The sequence below is a fragment of the Suncus etruscus genome, chromosome 11 (genome assembly GCF_024139225.1).
Source record: "Suncus etruscus isolate mSunEtr1 chromosome 11, mSunEtr1.pri.cur, whole genome shotgun sequence".
NCBI lineage: Eukaryota > Metazoa > Chordata > Mammalia > Eulipotyphla > Soricidae > Suncus > Suncus etruscus.
The window spans coordinates 59,662,153-59,674,283 of NC_064858.1; positions in this window are offsets into that span (position 1 = coordinate 59,662,153).

Below are 12,131 nucleotides of genomic sequence, written 5' to 3' on the forward strand. Positions count from 1 at the left end.
TAATCAAGAGTGATTCTAGAGTGCAGAGCCAGGAGTAACCCCTGAATACCACTCGGTGTGCCCCTAAACCAAAATAAATAAATAAATAAATAAATAAATAAAGCTAAAAACATCTGATTTTAGAAGATGTCAGAAGTGTTTGAAATAGCTCTCAATGAGGCATAAAAAGCATACCAAAGAGAGCAGCTGAGTGCAGATATCAGAATCTGGATTAATGGAATTGGTATGACACCCATACAATGCTCATAGTCTTCATCAGACCAGCAGCTCCCAGTCTGCTCATATCCCTGAGCACAATCCAACAAGTCACTGAGCTCAAGGACAAAACTGAGACAAAGGCTTTCCAGAGTCATAAGACTCAGTCGAAAATTTCCTCAGTACATTTCCTGAACCTTCCTTCACCCTAATTCCAGGACATTGAGAACTATCCATGGTGGATGCGTCTTTGTGAGTACTCTACTCCCCTGAGATCTAACTTCACCAGTGACTTCTATATCCAGCAACTCAGACCCCATCAGTGACTCTAAGCTCACCAGTGACTTCTATATCTTGGAATATGGCTTACCAAACTCATTTACAAGCAATAAAAAAATTTCAGAAAAGTGAGGCCATAGTGGCAGACCCTATGGCAGGGGTCTCAAACTCGCAGCTCGCAGGCCGTTTGCAGTCCTCCGTACAACATTTTGTGGCTTGCGGCCGGCCTTCAAATATCGCAGTATTCACGATTATTTGCTTACTGAATAATCGCAATAAAAATTGCATTAGGAGAGGCAGGGGCTGCGCCCAGAAGACTCCACATGCCAGTTTTTCTGTTTCTCTTCAACTGGTATGTTGGGGGTTCTGGAAAGGAAGCTAGCCATAGACCCCCTGGGCTGACCATTTAGTTCAGGGGACTGAGATTCCCCCCATGCCAGACTGGTCTTCAGGGCCACGTCTGGTAAATCGGGCCCTGGACGGAGGGTGGGGAAGAGAAATTTCTCCCCTATGCATACTGGATCCCATTCAGGAGTTCTTTACATTCTAGTATTCATTTTCAAAATTGTGTGGGCTTCATTCTTGACTATTTCTAGAAAAAAAATGGAATTCCCTAGATTTGGAGGATAATAGGGTCTCTAAAATCAGTGTCTATGTAGACGTGACTTCCTATACAGTGGTCCTCTCTGATTGGCAAACCTAATCCATAAACAATTCATCTATACAATGTATATAGCCCCTCTGATATATTTCACCTCCCCCACACCAGAGCCCCTTCTACTCCCTCATCTCCCAATCTGGATTCGTTATCTTCCCCTTAATTTATCCTCTTTACCCTTAGTTCTTTAATTAGTTAGGCACCAAGACCGACCTCCTGCCCCAACAGATTCTGCCCTTTCACACACCCCTACAAAGCTCATTATTACTCCTTAACTCTCTCATCCCCAACCATCAGTACCCTACATTTACCCTTTTTAACTTCAGTACTACACAGTCCTAATCACAGACCAAAGTCGTGCATTGGATTTAACAACTCCCAACTATTTCAAAAGACATAAAATGGACACATATGTCTTTTGAATATTTTATGTGCATTTTCTTTAACAGCTATAACTCTTTCTAAATATTCTTTTACCGTGAAGATTCTATCCCCTTCTTATCTTGTCTTCTCTTTGTGAGCTGTTCAATAAAAAATTTTGGTGGAAGAGTCCATCAGTTTAATACTTATGATTGAACCATGTCATGGAGATTGTTGGACTTGTTCTTATGGCCCCCATATGCGCTGATAACACCACGTGACATTGTTCCTTGTTTTCAAAGGCACATTAAAGTGGGAAAATACTATACATACAAATAAGTTCTTATCTAGTAGAGATTGGAACACACAAATCACGTAGTGCAATGGGGCCTTACACCCTGAACATTAATATAATGACCTGGCACAGGCCTTAGAAGAATGGGCATCATCCATTCACCCTGAACCTGGGAAGCTAACTATGAAACATCCAAGGTTTTTTATAACAAAACCTGGAAGCAATCCTCTACCAGGGAAGACCCTACCACTGTTCTGGCATCGACCTGCTCAAAAGAAATTTTCCTTAACACTAAGAAGACTTGACAAAAACAACGACCTGTTTACAGGACAGGGTTCTCTGCATTGCCCTTTAATTGTGAGGTGAAATGAGAGGATGCTCTGCACAATCCTGACTGCAATGTAGAACATGCAAATTCCAGGATCTTTAATACAGAAACATGATACCAACAACAGAGACTGTGTGAAAAATAAAAGTGTATTGGCACTACAGACAATGACCTGGATTGGACAAACTAGTTTGCTAGTGCCTAGAGTTGGTCTTATGCCACGAAACTTCAGGGGTAGGGTCTCCTTGTATTTGGGCCAAGGTTTTTCCTTTCCATGTCCCTCATATTTTGGTGGGTCTATGCAAACTATAATTGCCACTCTAACACCGTTTTACTGTGCTCCTTTGATTCTAATCCTTAAAAAACAACCCACTTAAACTTTTGAGGTTAACAAACAATATGTATGTGCATGGAAATGTAAAAAAGTACTTTGCCTTCAATGTTTAAGGAGTTACATAAGTTTTATGGCTTTACATTGCTTTGTGTGCTGCTAAGAAATATTATGTACTACAATCTGGGTACTTGAGGGACAAAGTAATTGTACATGGGTTCTGTTTTATTTTTTTTAATGTTCTTTGGCTGAAAATTCAAAGTTAAGATATCAGCAATGGGACTACTGAGAATTCTGTTTATGGGTGATTGTCCTTCCACTGTAATTTTACCTTGTCCTCTTCCTTTGCATCTTTGTTCTCATAATTAAAAATAAAAAATTAATCAAAAAAATAGCATTAGTAAGAAAAAATCGCATTAAACATTTGCATACTCCGAGCAGTTCTGTTTGGGGTATGCACATGTTTAATGTGATATTTTGCGATTTTTTCTTACTAATGCAATTTTTATTGCGAATATTTGGTAAGTGAATAATTGCGAATACTTTGCACCTAGTTCAGATGTCATTTCCACTGCTGCTGGCAGCTGTCCCTTGCATTATCAGAGGCCTAAGGGAGAGAAGTTTATTACAGAATTAGATTTTGTCATACCTTCATCATGACTTCATCAAAGCCTGCAGTGAAGAGAAAGATTGATGACGAGCACAGACAATTACAGAAAAAGTGGGAGATGCAGTATTTCTTTGTTGAGCACAGGGGCATCCCCACATGTCCTATTTGCTCAGAGAAAGTTGCAGTGCACAGGAATACAACTTGAAATGCCATTATTCAACTAAACATGCTGAGGAATGTGCAAAATATCAAGGTAATGAGAGAGCCAAGCGGGTTGCCAGTCTTAAAGCAAGTCTAATGAGGCAACAAGATTTCTTCAAGAAAGCAACCAAAGAGAATGTTGCATTAGTGAAAGCCAGTTACATGGTTAGTGAGATGATTGCTAAGGCAGGGAAACCATTCATAGAAGGAGAGTTTGTTGAAAAAATGCATGTTACAGGCTGAAAGTATTATCTGTCTGGAAAAGAAAGGTCAGTTTAGCAAAATTAGCCTTTTTGCCAACACTGTGGCAGAGCGCATTTCTGACATGTCAAGTGACATTTATCATCAACTGTGTGAGAAAGACAAATGTTTTGATGCATACTCAGTTGCCTTTCTGGGAGCTCATATTGGTGTGAAAAGTTATTCTCCACATTGAACTTCAATAAGTCAAAGTTCAGGTCTAGACTTAATGATGATCATCTTCAAGCCTTACTGAGGGTCTCAAATACTTCCTCTCTAAAGTCAAATGTGGTTCAGATTTGTGAGAAGAAGCACTGTCAAGTCTCTGGCAGCAAGGAATAGGCAAAAGATGCCATGTTCAGAAGAACTGTTCATGATCTTCACTCAATGCTCTATTCATGTTTAGAAGAAATAATTAAAACTATTAATAATGACGTTTGAGGACTTTTTTTTGTGAAATCCTTTATGTGGCCCTGCCTAACCCTGACTTTGCCTCCTGTGGCACCCAGGTAAATTTAGTTTGAGACCCCTGCTTTAGGACCTAGAAGCCACATTGGCAGCAATTCTATCAATGGAATAAATGTACCAGATAAGAGATACAGAGTGGCAAAATGAATCAAAAAGCTAAACCCAACATTTTTTTGCCTACAAAAACACATTTGAATAGTCAGAGCAAACACAGACTCAAACTAAAAGTTGGAGGACAATCATTCAAACAAACAATTCCATTAAGAAAGCCAGAATGGCCATACTCCAGCTTAAATATTTTTATAAGAACAGAAATGGACATTATTTAATTATTTAATTAATATTTAAAAATATTTAAAATAACTGCTGGCAAACTTAAAGGAAGATATCCATAACAAAATAATATTGGGCAACTTCAATACTTTCTCGTCTCCATGATTGATCAACCAAGCTGAAACCTTACAAGAAAATAATAAGACTAAAAGGAGCAATGGAAGAAATTGGCCGTGTGTGTGTGTGTGTGTGTGTATGTGTGTATGTGTGTGTGTGTATATGTGTGTGTGTGTATAGTTCTGTCCAACTCAGAAAACTGGATACACATTATTCACCAATACACATAGGTCATTCTCCAAAATAGACCACATGCTAGCTCAAAAAAAATACCTATATAAAATAAAGAGGATAGAAATTGTACAGACTAACTGTCAGATCATAATGACTGAAATAAGAGGTTAATAAACAATCACAGTGAAAGAAAACATATAACACAGTTCAGTACTTAACAATCAGTGGATTAGAGATCAAATCAAAAAGAAAATCAAAAGCTCCCTGGGAAAAAAACAAGAACAAGGACACAAATCTTAGAATCTGTGGGACACATCTAAAGTGGTACTAAATGAAAATATAGCTTTTTAATAATTCATCAGGAAGGAGGAAAGGGTCTTCATAAATACATTTATGACACAACTTATAAAATTGGAAATTGATCAACAAACTGAACCAAAATTAGGAATAGAGAAGGAAATAATAAAGCATAGAGCCAAAATCAATAAATGGAAAATTCATAATTCTAAAAATTCAATGAAAGTAAGAGTTGGTTCTTTGAAAAAAATAAACAAGATCAATAAACAACTAGCAAATTCACAAAAAAGGAAGAGAGAAAAGCTTAATAAACAAAATTAAAAATGAAAAGGAGATTACTATAGGTACTACAGAAATTTAAAGGGTAAACAGATTTTTTTGGAGAAACTCTGTGCCACAAAACATGTGAAACTGGAAGAAATGAATAAATTCTTGGAATTGTATAACCTTCCAAGGTTAAACCAAGATGATCTAGCATATTTAAACAGACCTTCACTATTAATAAAATTAAAATGGTTATTAAAGTCTTTCCCAAAACAAAAGCCCAAGTCCAGAGGAATTTATGAATGAATTCTTTCAGACCTTCCAAGAAAACCTACTGTCTATACTTTCAGGATCTTCCAGGAAATTAAATAAATAGAAATATCCCCCCTCAAAAAAAATAAACACTCCCAAAATGCTTTTTATAAAGCTCTCATAACCCTGAAATCAAAAGCAAAAAGACAGAGATATTGCCAAAAGAGAACTACAGACCAATATTCTGATGAGCACAAATGCAAAGATCATCAACAATATCCTAGCAAATAGGATATAACACCTCATCAAGAAAGTTATACACCATGACCAAGTATGTTTTATTCCAGGAATGTAAGGATGGTTTAACACACATAAATCAATCAACATAATTCACCATATCAACAAAAGGAAAAATAAAAACCATATGATTTTTATATCAACAAATGAAAAGAAAGCATTCAATAACATCCAACACCCATTCATGATTAATAAAGAAAACCTCTCAACAAGATAAGAATGGGAGGAACTTTTCTCAATATAGTCAAGGCCATCTACAGCAAGCCAATGGCAAATATTATTATCAATGGAGATAAAATAGAAGGCTTTCCTCTAAAATCTGGTACAAGATGAGGCTGTGCCCTCTCACTACTCCTATTCAACATAGTGCTGGAAATTTTTCCATAGCAATTAGTCAAGAAAAATATATGAAAGGCACCAAAATAGGAAAGGAAGAAGTCAAGCTCTCAATGTTTGCAGATAACATCATACTATATTTAGAAAAAACTAAAAATTCTACCAAAAAGCTTGTTTTTGTTTCTGTTTTGTTTTTGGGCCACACCCACTGACACTCAGGGGTTACTCCTGGCTTGGTTACTCATGCTCTCAGAAATTGCTCCTGACCTGGGGGACCATATGGGATGCTGGGGGAATCAAATCACCATTCGTCCTAGGCTAGTGCTTAAAAGGCAAACACCTTACAGCTTGTGATACTGCTCCAGCCCCTACCAAAAAGTTTCTAAAAGTGATATATTCATATAGAAAAGTGGCAAGCTACAAAATTAACATGCAAAAATCAATGGCATTTTTATATACCAATAGTGATAAAAACGAAATGAACATTAATAAAAACAATCCCATTCATATTAGTCTCACACAAACTCAAAAACCTTGCAGTGAATTTAACTAAAGGGGTGTTGCTAACCTAGGATGGACTGCAGTTCAATCCCCCAGCGTCCAATATTGTCCCGCAAGCCAAGAGCAATTTCTGAGCACATAGCCAGGTGTTGCTCAAAAAGAAAAAAATCAGAGGTGAATTACCTAAACAAAGAAAACTACTTTTATTACTTCAAGCAATAAAGGAGGACACAGGAAATGGAGATATACATATACCCTGCTCATGGATTGGGAGGATTAACATCATTAAATGGCAATACTCCCCAAAGCATTGTTACAGGTTGATACTCATGACATTCTTCAAAAAAAGTGGATCAGGGCCCGGAGAGATAGCACAGTGGCGTTTGCCTTGCAAGCAGCCGATCCAGGACCAAAGGTGGTTGGTTCGAATCCCAGTGTCCCATATGGTCCCCCGTGCCGGCCAAGAGCTATTTCTGAGCAGACAGCCAGGAGTAACCCCTGAGCACTGCTGGGTGTGGCCCAAAAACCAAAAAAAAAAAAAAAAAAAAGATTAAAAAAGTGGATCAAACAATCCTTAAATTTATTTGGAACAATGAACACCCAAGAATAGCTAGAGAAATCCTTAGGAAAAAGAGATGGGAGGCATCACTTTTCCCAACTTTAAATTGTACTACAAAGCAATAGTCATTAAAAAAGCATGGAATTGGAATAAAGACAGAGGCTCAGATCAATGGAATAGATTTGAATATTCAGAAAACATGCCCCAGACATACAATAAATTAATATTTAATAAAGGGGCAATAAATGCAAACTGGAGCAAGAAAAGCCTCTTCAACAAGTGTTGCTGGAAAAGTTGGTCAGTCTCAGGCAAAAAAGTGAACTCAGAGCTCCATCTAATACCATGCACAAAGGTCAAATTTAAATAGATTAAAGACCTTGATATCAGACCCAAAACTATAAGGTATATAGAAGAAAAGATATGTAAAACACACAATGACATTGAAACTAAAGTCATCTTCAAGGAGGAAACATCACTTTCCAAACAAGTGGAAGCAGAGATAAACAAATGGGACTATTTTAAATCTAGAAGCTTCTGTAACTCAAAAGAAACAGTGACTAGAATACAAAGACCACCCACAGAATGGGAGTAACTATTCATCCAATATCCATCAGCTAAGGGGCTAATATCTAAGATATACAAGGTACTGACAGAACTTAACAAGAAAAAAAAACCTAACCTCATAAAATGGGAAAAAGAAATTAATAGACACTTTCTCAAAGAAGAAATACAAATGAACAAAAGACACATAAAAAAAATGCTCCACATCAGTAAACATCAGGGAGATCCAAATTAAAGCAATGAGGTATCAACTCACACTTGGCACACATCATAAAGAACAAGAACAATTAGTGCAAGCAAGTATGTGGGGAAAAATAAACCCTCATTCACTGCTGGTGGGATTGGCATCTACTCCTGCTTTTATGGAAAACAATATGGAGATTTCTAAAAAAAGAACCCTGAAAATTGAACTCCCATATGATTCAGCTATAACATTCCTAGGGATAAACTGTAGAAACACAAAAACTCAACACGAAAGTGTATTTTGCACACCTACAATCATTGGAGCACTATTTACAATACCCAGAATATGGAAACAATCAGATGCCCTTTAACAGGTTAAACAAATGGCTAAAGAAAATGTGGTACATATACACAATGGAATACTATGCAGCCATCGGGACATCAGGAGAGGTGAAATCATGAAAGTTTCATATATATTTATAGACATGGAAACTATTCTGAGTCAAATAAGTCAGAGGGAGTGATATAGACACAAACTAGTCTCACACATCTATGGGTTTTAAGGGAAAAAAATAAAATAAACACATTATTGTATTAACTCAGAGACGATAAAGATGAGGGCTAGAAGGACCGGCCCATGATATTAAGCTTACTAAAAAGAGTGGTTAGTTCAGTTAGAGAAATAAGTAAACTGACAACTATCATGAGTAGTAGTAGTAGTAGTAGTAGTAGTAGTAGTAGTAGTAGTAGTAGTAGTAGTAGTGAGTGAGTGAGAAATAGAATGCCTGTGTCAATTACAGACAGTGGATAGGGTGGAGATGTGGGCATTCGTGATGAAAAGTTTGCACTGGTGAAGGAGGAGAGCTCTTTTTTATAACTGAAACTGAACTAGAAACATGCTTATAATCATGGTGCTTAAGTAAGATATATTTTAAAAAAGCAAGTTATACACATGACCAAGTAGGATTCATTCTGGAGATGCAAGGATAATTCAACATATGCAAGTCAATCAACAAAATACACCACATCACAAAAGGAATATTAAAACATATAATTATATTAATAGATTCAGAAAAAACATTTGATAAGGTCCAACACCCATTGATGATAAAAACTCTCAACAAAATGATAATGGGTGGAACTTTTCTCAATATAGTCAAGGCCATCTACCACAAGTGCAAGGCAAATATACTCAATAGGGAAAAAATTGAAAGCCTTTCTTCTAAGATCTGGTTCAAGGCAAGAATGCCTTCTCTCCTGCCACTTCTATTCAACAAATTACTAGAAGTACTTTCCATAGCAATTAGGCAGGAAAAGGATATCAATGGCATCCATATAGGGAAAGAACAAGTCAAGCTCTCACTGTTTGTAGATGACATAATACTATACCAAGAAAATCCTAAAGACTCTACCAAAAATCTTCTAGAAACAATAGGTTCATATAGCAAAGTGGCAGATTAAAAAATTAACATGCAAAAATTAATGGCCTTCTTATACACTAAAAATGGTAGAGAAGAAATGGACATTAAAAAATCCTATTCACATTAGTGTCCCACAAACTCAAATGTTTTGCGGTCAACTTAACTAAATATGTGAAGGACCTATACAAAGAGAACTACAAAATCCTGCCTCAAAGAATAAAAAAAGGACATGAGAATATGGAGACATATATCCTGTTCATGAATTGGGAGGATTAACATCAGTAAAATGGAAGGGGCTGGAGCAATAGCACAGTGGTCAGGCATTTGCCTTGCATACAGCCAGGCCAACCCAGGACAGACCCCAGTTCAAATCCCAGTATCCCATATGGTCCGCCAAGCCTGCCTGAGCAACTTCTGAGCTCAGAGCTAGGTGTAACCCCTGAATGCTGCCAGGTGTGACCTAAAATCAATAAAAAGTTTAAAATAGCAATACTCCCCAAAGCATGATATATATTTAATGCAAATATTCTAAGGATACCCACAACATTCTTCAAAAATGTAGATCCAACACTCCAGGTATTCATTTGAAACAATAATTGCCCAAGAATAACGAAAGCAAACTTTTGGGGGTTAAAGAGTGTGAAGCATCATTTTCCCCAACTTTAAATTTTATTACAAAACAATAATTAAAACAGCATAGTACTGGAATATAGACTTGACATATAAATATATACTATATATAATATATATATATTCCAGTACTATGCTGTTTTAATTATTGTATATGTATACATTATTATATATGTACATATATACACACATAATACTGGGATAGACTTGAATATTCAGAGAATGTTTCACAGATATACAATCAATTAATCTTTGGTAAAGGGGCAAAAATGCAAAATGGAGCAGAGAATGCTTTGTCAAAAAGTGGCCTTGGGACAATTGGTCAGCCACATGCAAAAAAGCAAACTCAGACCTCTAACACCATGTACAAAGGTCAAATCAAATATATTAAAGACCTTGATATTAGACCTGAAACTATCAGGTATAGAGAAGAAAATAAAAGAAAAACACTCCATGACGTTTGAGCCTAAGAAAAGACCTCACTAAGGAAACACCACTGTCCAAACAAGTGGAAGCAGAGATAAACAAATGGGATTACATAGATTGAGAAACTTCTTCACTTCAAAGGAAATAGTGACTAGGGTAAGAAGGTTACCCATGGAATGGGAGAAACTATTTACCCAAAACCCAACAGATAAGAGGCTAATATTTAATATTAGTACAATAGAACTTAAGAAAAAAATCTAAGCCCATCAAAAAATGGGGAGAAGAGGGGCCAGAGCGATAACACAGCTGTAGGGCATTTGTCTTGCATGCAGCTGACCTAGGACGAACCTTGGTTCAATCACCCAGTGTGCCATATGGTTCCCAGAGCCATGAGCGATTTCTTCATGCATAGCTAGGAGTAACCTCTGAGTGTCACAGGATCTGGCCCAAAAAGTAAATAAATGAATAAAACAAGTGAAAAAAATAAATGAACAGACATTTTCTCAAAGAAAAAATATAGATGGAAAAATATAGATGAAAAATACTCTACATCTCTAATCATCAGGGAAATGTAAATTAAAACAACAATGAGATATCATCTCATGCCACAGAGACTGACACACATGACAAAGAACAAGAACAACCACTGTTCACAGGGATGTGTGGAGAAAGGAACACTTATTCACTGCTTGTGGGAATGCTGGTTAGCCCAGCCTTTCTGGAAAACTATAGATATTCCTTAAAAAACTGGACAATGAGCTCCCATATGATCCAGTAATACCACTATTAGAGATGCATCCTAGGACCACAAAAACACAATACAATAATGCCCTCTCCTATGTTCATAACAGTACTTTTTTATAATAGCTAATATCTGAAAGCAACCCAGATATTCAATAACAGATGAGTAGCTAAAGAAAGTGTGATGCATCTATATAATGGGATACTATGCAGCTGTTAGAAAATAATGAAGTCACAAAATGTGCCTATTTATGGATGGATATGGAGACTATTACAGTGAGTGAAATAAGTCAGAGGGAGAGAGATAAACACAGAATAGTATCACTCTTCTGTGGTTTTTAAGAAAAATAAGACAGTATAATAATAATATCCACAGGCAATAGAGATCAGTCCATGATATGAAGCTTGCCACAATGAGTGATAAGTACAATTAGAGAAATAACTACACAAAACTACATGACAATGATAGAGAAATAAATACAATGACTGTCTCAAAGACAAGCAGGAGATGGGAAGGAGGGAAATGGGGGACACTGGTGGCAGTAAAGTTGCACTGGTGAAGGGGGGTGTGCATTTTATGGCTGAAACAAAATTATGAACATGTTTGTAAGCATGATACTTAAGTAAATTATTATTGAATAGCATTTTTTAAAATTTTTATTGAGACAGATGTGAATTATAAGTCTTTCAAAGTTGTATTTAAGGTACATAATGACAGTAAATTAGGTCAATTCCCACCACCAGAGTTGACTTCCCTCCACCCTTGTGCCCAGCATGCATCCCATACATCCACTCTTAACACTCTGGACTGCCAGTGTAACAGATCAATTTCGTGTATACTTGTTGTAGTTTGGGTATCTTGATTCTATTGTCGTTGATTTTGGGTTGTGTGTTAAATTCTGATCATTTTTTAAATTTCCACTCAATGTTCATGAGACTACTTGCCCCTGTACCATACACTTTTATTTCTATCTTCCTCTTTTCCCTCAATTTATGAGATAGAACAAGATAATTTATGTTCTATTGTTTTCTTGAGAAAAAAAGTGGGGAGGATCCCATGTCTAGAAGCGATAAATATATAAATATAAATTCAAAAGAAGAAAGAAAAACAAAAAATAAAATACAAGACATAAA